This window comes from Macaca mulatta, chromosome 9 (genome assembly GCF_049350105.2).
Source record: "Macaca mulatta isolate MMU2019108-1 chromosome 9, T2T-MMU8v2.0, whole genome shotgun sequence".
NCBI classification, from domain to species: domain Eukaryota; kingdom Metazoa; phylum Chordata; class Mammalia; order Primates; family Cercopithecidae; genus Macaca; species Macaca mulatta.
The window spans coordinates 31,745,251-31,752,606 of NC_133414.1; the positions used below are offsets into that span (position 1 = coordinate 31,745,251).

The following is a 7,356-nucleotide window of genomic DNA, read 5'->3' on the forward strand; positions in this document are numbered from 1 at the left end:
CAGTGAGCCAAGATTGTGCCATTGCCCTCCAGTCTGGATGACGGAGGAAGGCTCCGTCCCAAAAAAAAGAAAATTAATAATAATAATAATAATAAAAGAAAGAAAGTAGAGCCAGAGAGCAAGCTCATGAGGAAGGAGCACTAAGTTAAGAGTTAGAAGCCTAGACACACACAAATTACCTAACCTTGACACACACAAAAAATGTAACGTAGTCAGAATTTAAGCATTTGAGTGTCTCATTCAAAACTTCCAGTAGTATTTGCTTGTGGGTTAAGTAGTAGTATTCCTGTTTCACAGACTTTAACTACTTTTCGCAGTTTATTCTCATTTTACAGAAGAGGAAAATGAACGAGGCTCAGAAGTTAGACCCCAAGTCTACTTCCAATGTACTTGTTTTGTCCTCTACAAAAGATGGGATTTGAATACAAAAATGTTACCATCCTTATAGGTTTGGATGCATATACAATGATTAATATAACTGGCTCAGTTTTGCATTTGTCTTTTTTTCCCCCTCTCCTGCACAATTTCTCCATATGTTTCTTTTCTTTTCTTTTTTTTTTTTTTTTTTTTTTTTGAGACGGAGTCTCGCTCTGTCGCCCAGGCTGGAGTGCAGTGGCGCTATCTCGGCTCACTGCAAGCTCCGCCTCCCGGGTTTACGCCATTCTCCTGCCTCAGCCTCCCGAGTAGCTGGGACTACAGGGGCCCGCCACCTCGCCCGGCTAATTTTTTTGTATTTTTAGTAGAGACGGGGTTTCATTGTGTTAGCCAGGATGGTCTTGATCTCCTGACCTCGTGATCCGCCCGTCTCGGCCTCCCAAAGTGCTGGGATTACAGGCTTGAGCCACCGCGCCCGGCCAATTTCTCCATATGTTTCTAGGAAGCATTACTAACTGAACTGACTACATTCCTTCACTCCAACTCATAAAAGAGGAAAGTTCTAAGCAATTTGTATCAATGCTGGTAATCCCAGCATTTTGGGAGGCTGAGGCAAGTAGATGACCTGAGGTCAGGAGTTCGAGACCAACCTGGCCAACAGGGTGAGACCCCATCTCTACTAAAAATACAAAAATTAGCTGGGTGTGGTGGCACATACCTGTAGTCCCAGCTACTCGGGAGGCTGAGGCAGGAGACTCACTTGAGCCCAGGAGGTGGAGGTTGCAGTGAGCCGAGATTGTGCCCGGGCGACAGAGCGAGACTCTGTCTTAATAAATAAATAAATAAATAAATAAATAAGTAAATAAAATGGCATCAGGAAAAATAATTGAACAAGGATTATGATTTAAAAATAAATATGGAACCTGATTTCTAGAAATCCTTTGAATAATTCCAAAGAAAAGATAACTTTCTAGCGTTTGTGTCATTATTTACAATACTGGAGCCTTGAGGGCCGGTGGCGGGGGGTGGTAAAGTATTTGTGCAGTGTCTTCTGTGATAACTTAGAGTATAATAAGTGAGGTAACCCCTCCCCCACTTTTTAAAACCAGGCACGGGTTCTGAGTGCTTTAGGTATACTGGCTTTTTTAAACCTTACAACCCTGTAAGGGAGAAACTATTGTTCTCCTCTGTTTGTTTGTTAGGAAACTATATGGCACAGAGAAGTTAAGTAACATTCCTAAAGTTACACAGGCAGTCAGGAGCAGAGATGGGAATTAAACCTATGCTTTCTGGTACAGGGTTTCTTTTTCTTTTTTTTTTTTCTTTCTTCTTTTTTTTTTTAATTATACTTTAAGTTCTAGGGTACATGTGCACAACGTGCAGTTTGTTACATATGTATACTTGTGCCATGTTGGTGCGCTGCACCCATCAACTCGTCAGCACCCATCAACTCGTCATTTACATCAGGTATAACTCCCAATGGCATCCTTCCCCCCTCCCCATAATAGGCCCCAGTGTGTGATGTTCCCCTTCCAGAGTCCAAGTGATCTCATTGATCAATTCCCACCTATGAGTGAGAACATGCGGTGTTTGGTTTTCTGTTCTTGCGATAGTTTGCTGAGAATGATGGTTTCTATCTGCATCATGTCCCTACAAAGGACACGAACTCATCCTTTTTTATGGCTGGGGTTTCTTTTTCTTATTACTTTTTTGTAACAGTTTTATTGAGACTTAGTTCATATATTGTACAATTCACCTACTTAAGGTGTACTACATTCAGTGGTTTGTAGTATATTCAGAGTTGTGCAAAAATCACCACAATCATTTCTAAGACATTTTCAACAACGCCAAAAGAAATCCTGTGTCCTTTAGCTGTTACCACCCACCCACAATGACCCCATTCCCTCCAGCCCTGAGCAACTGCTTATCTACTCTCTGTCTCTACGGAATTGCCTATTTTGGACATCTCATATAAATAAAGTCATACTATATGTGGTCTTTCACGATTGGCGTCTTTCATTTAGCATAATAATTTCAAAGTTCATCCATGTTATAGTGTGTTTAGCACTTTATTCCTTTCTATGACTGAATAATATTCCATTGTTTTATGTTTTATTTTATTTTATTTTATTATTTATTTATTTATCTACTTTTTGAGACGGAGTCTTGCTCTGTGCCCAGGCTGGAGTGCAGTGACTTGATCTCGGCTCACTGCAAGCTCTGCCTCCCAGGTTCATGCCATTCTTCTGCCTCAGCCTCCCTAGTAGCTGGGACTACAGGCTCCCAGCTAATTTTTTGTATTTTTGGTAGAGACGGGGTTTCACCATGTTACCCAGGATGGTCTCAATCTCCTGACCTCATGATCTGCCCACCTTGGCCTCCCAAAGTGCTGGGATTACAGGTGTGAGCCACCGCGCCCAGCCTATTTTTTATTTTATTTTATTATATTTTATTTTATTTTTTTGAGAAGGAGTCTGACTTTGTGGCCCAGGCTGGCCTTGAACTCCTGGGCTCAAGTGATCCTCCCACTTTGGCCTCCCAAAGTGCAGGATTACAGGCGTGAGTCAGCATGCCAGGCCATATTCCATTGTATTGCTATATATCACATATGGTTATCTGTTCATCAGTTAATAGGCATCTGGGTTGTTTTCACAACTGGATGGTGGGTACATGGCAAAGGTGTAATCTGTAGCAAAGGGGGCCAAAAAGATCTGGGCATGCTTTTTGACCAAGGCCTGTTGGTCAGGAGGCAGAGAGAGCTGGTGCAGAATGAGGGCCAAGAAGTCATGAGCAGCAGCCAGGTCCCACTTGAGCTTCCCCAGGACCATCACTTCCCAGTCCGGCAACTGGTCGGTGTAGATGCACATTTTCTCGATGGTCCTGGCCCTGGTCTTGCGCAGCTTTGAGGCCAGCAGCATGCAGACAGCATCCAAGAGCTGCAACTGCGCCTTTCGGGTGGGTGGGGATGCAGGACAGGTAGCGACGCAGGTGGCTCAGGGTCAGGGGAAAGACTTCCTCCTCACAGCGCTGCTCCTTACACACCTCCAGCATCCAGTAAACCAGCATCTTCCGCATGTGCGGCTTGCTGTTCCTTAGCACGCACTGGAAGTAGGAGGCGCGGTGCACGTAGCACTACTCCAAGCGGAGCAAGGTCTTCAGGACACGCTGGTTCCCTGGAGGCTGCGGGTCCTGGTGCCTTCGCAGCACAGCAGCTCCATACCCGGGCAGCGCACAGGCAGGGTGGGAGGGCGGGCTCGTGCCCATCATTTGTTCCTAAGTATTGTCATTCTTTGTGATACTATTATAAATAGAATTATATTCTCTGTTTCGTTTTGGGGTTATTCATTGCACATGTACAGAAATTGAGTTAATTTTTGTATATTGATCTCATAGTCTACAACCTTGCTGACTCAGTTATTAGTTCTAATAGGGTTTTTTTTGTAAATTCTTTAGGATTTTCTATATACAAGATTGATATGGCGGGGCATAGTGGCTCACACCTGTAATCCCAACATTTTGGGAGGCCGAGGCTGGCAGATCACCTGAGGTCAGGAGTTTGAGACCAACCTTGCCAACGTGGTGAAACCCCGTCTCTACTAAAAATACAAAAATTGGTTCACACCTGTAATCCCAGTACCTTGGGAGGCCAAGGCAGGTGGATCACGAGGTCAGGAGATCAAGACCATCCTGGCTAACATCATCAAACTCCGTCTCTACTAAAAATACAAAAAATTAGCGTGGTGGTGGGCACCTGTAGTCCCAGCTACTCAGGAGGCTGAGGCAGGAGAATGGCTTGAACCTGGGAGGTGGAGCTTGCAGTGAGCCAAGATTCCCCCCTGCACTCCAGCCTGGGTGACAGAGCAAGACTCTGTCTCAAAAAACAAACAAACAAACCAAAAAACAAAAATTAGCTGGGTATGGTGGCAGGTGCCTATAATTTCAGCTACTCAGGAGTCTGAGGCAGAAGAATCGTTTGAACCCAGAAGGCGGAAGTTGCAGTGAGCCGAGATCACACACCACTGCATTCCAGCCCAGATAACAGAGTGGGACTCTGCCTCAAAAAAAAAAAAAAAAACAGAAGAAGAAAAAAATTGATGTGGTTTGACTGTGTCTCCACCCAAATTTCATCTTGAATTGTAGCTCCCATAATTCCCATGTGTTGTGGGAGGAACACAGTGGGAGATAATTGAATCGTAAGGGCGTTTCCCCCATACTGTTCCCCTGGTAGTGAATAAGTCTCTCAAGATCTGATGATTTCATAAGGGGTTTCCCTCTGGCTTGGCTCTCATGCTCTTCTTGCCTGCCACCATGTGAAACGTTCCTTGCTCTTCTGCCATGATTATGAGGCCTCCCCAGCCATGGGGAACTGTGAGTCAAACATCTTTCCTTTATAAATTATCCAGTCTTGGGTATGTTTTTATAAGCAGCATGAGAACAGACTAATACAATGATCATGTCATCTGCAAATGAAGATAATTTTACTTTTTCTTTTTTAATCTGGGAACTTTTGTTTCACTTTCTTGCCTAATTACCTTGGCTAGCACCTCTAGTACAATGCTGAATAGAAGTGGTTGGAATGCAGCTCCTTGTATTGTACCTGACCTTAAAAGAAAAGCATTCAGCCTTTCACCATTACACATGATGTTAGCTGGGGTGATCTGTAGATGCCCTTTTCCAGGTTGAAGAAGTTCCTTCTTTTCTGTTTGTTAAGAATTTTTATCATGAAATTTTGGCAATATGTTCAGCTTACACTGAGATGATCATATGGTTTTGTCCGTTATTCTGTTAATAAAATGTATTATATTGGTTAATTTTCAGATGTTAAACCAACCTTGCCTTCCTGGGATTAATCCCAATTGATCATGATATATCACCTTTTCATATGTTGCTGCATTCAGCTTACTTATATTTCTGTCGTAACTTCTTAACTGGTTTGCATCTCTATCCCATGCTTCTTATATTCTAGTCTCAGCACACTGGCTAGAGTTTTGTGATCATGCCACACATCTTTTTTATACCTTCCAGGGGCTTATTTCCCACTTGAGTAAAAGATAAATTCTTTTCTTTTTTTCTTCTTTTTCTTTCTTTTTTTTTCTTTCTTTCTTTTTTTTTTTTTTTGAAACAGTGTTTCCCTCTGTCACCCAGGATGAAGTGCAGTGGTGCAATCTCGGCTCACTGCAGCCTCCAGCTCCTGGGCTTATGCAATTCTCCCACCCCAGCCTCCCGAGTAGCTGGAGCTACAGATGTGCACCACCACACTCAGCTAATTTTTGAATTTTTTTTAGAGATGGGGTTTTGTCATGTTACCCAGGCTTACAAGCTAAATGCTTGCAAAACCAAATGTGAACACGCTTCCTACATCCTTTCTAGCACATTTCCTGGAACTCTCTGCCTCAACTACTTTGCTCTTGCTATACTAATTTCCTTTCTATTTCTCAAACATCCAAGAAAATTTCCACCTCAGGATATTAGCGCTTACTGTATTCCCTTCCTGGACATGTACTCTCCTGTATGGCTTACTGCCTTTCTTCCTTCAGGCCTCAGTTCAAATGTTGCCTTATTAGAGAAGCATTTTCTGATCACTCTACAAAATAGCAACCCTTTTACCTGTAAGCATGGCATGATGTTCTCCATTCTCCTAACTGCTCTTTTTCCATAGAATGCATTACTATGACATTCTATATATTTTTACATGTTTGTTTGCTGTCTGTCTTTCCTCAAGCAGAATATAAGCATAAATTAATTCATTTAACTATATATGGGACAACTATTACTCATTTATCAGGCAGGCATGGTGGCTCATGCCTGTAACCCAGGCACTTTGGGAAGCCACGTTGGGTAGATAGATCACTTGAGCCCAGGTGTTCGAGACCAGCCTGGGCAACATGGTGATGAAACCCTGTCTCTACCAAAACTACAAAAATTAGCCCAGCATGATGGTGCATGCTTCTTTTCCCAGCTACTCGGGAAGTTGAAGCAGGAAAAATCACTTGAGCCAGAGAGGTGGAGGTTGCAGTGAGACACGATCATGGAACTGCGCTTCAGCCTGGGCAACAGGGCGAGACCGTGTCTCAACAACCATGACAAATTTATTACTATTGGCAATGCTGTAGATTCTGGGAATACAACGATGAAAAAAAAAAACCAATAAAATCCTTCTTCTTATAGAGCTTAACCTATAGTGAAGAGAGAAATTCAATAAACAAATCGAAGTAAAATATATAGTATGTCAGTAGTGATAAGTGCTATAGAGAAATTGGTGCAAGAAATGTAGAGATTGGGGTGGGGAGGAAATGGGGAGATGTAGGTCAAAAGATACAAACAAGCAGGCCGGGGGCAGTGGCTCACGCCTGTAATCCCAGAAATTTGGGAAGCTGAGGTGGGTGGATCACTTGAAGTCAGGAGTTTGAGACCAGCCTGGCCAACATGGTTAAACCCTGTCTCTACAAAAAATACAAGAAATTAGCCAGGCATGGTGGCACGTGCCTGCAGTCACAGTTACTTGGGAGGCTGAGACAGGAGAATAGCTTGAAACCAGGAGGCGGAGGTTGCAGTAAGCCAAGATCGCACCACTGCACTCCAGCCTGGGTGACAGAGAAAGAGACTCCATCTCAAAAAGAAAAAAAAAAAAAAAAAAAGATACAAACAAGCAGATATGTAGGATAAACTAGAGATCTAATGTACAGCAAGCACTACAGTTAGTAAAATTAGGGACTTTTGTTAAATAAGCAAATTTTAGCTGCTCTTGCCACAAAAGAAGGAATTGTGAGATGGTAGATGTGTTAATTTGCTTCACTATAGTAAGCGTTTCACTGTCTATATGTATCCTAGTACATACAGACTTAGTAGAGTCAGGGTTTCCCCATGTTGGCCAGGCTGGTCTGGAACTCATGGCCTCAAGCGATCCACCTGCCTTGGCCTCCCAAAGTGGTGGGATTTGAGGTTGTAAACCTAAATATACACAATAAAATTTATTTTAAA

General features: G+C 43.0%; 1 pseudogene; it reads right to left on the minus strand.

Annotated features, from left to right (window-relative positions):
• Positions 1-3,002: 3,002 nt before the first annotated feature.
• LOC100429094 (G1/S-specific cyclin-D3 pseudogene) lies at positions 3,003-3,593 on the minus strand (annotated as a pseudogene).
• Between the last annotated feature and the right edge of the window lie 3,763 nt (positions 3,594-7,356).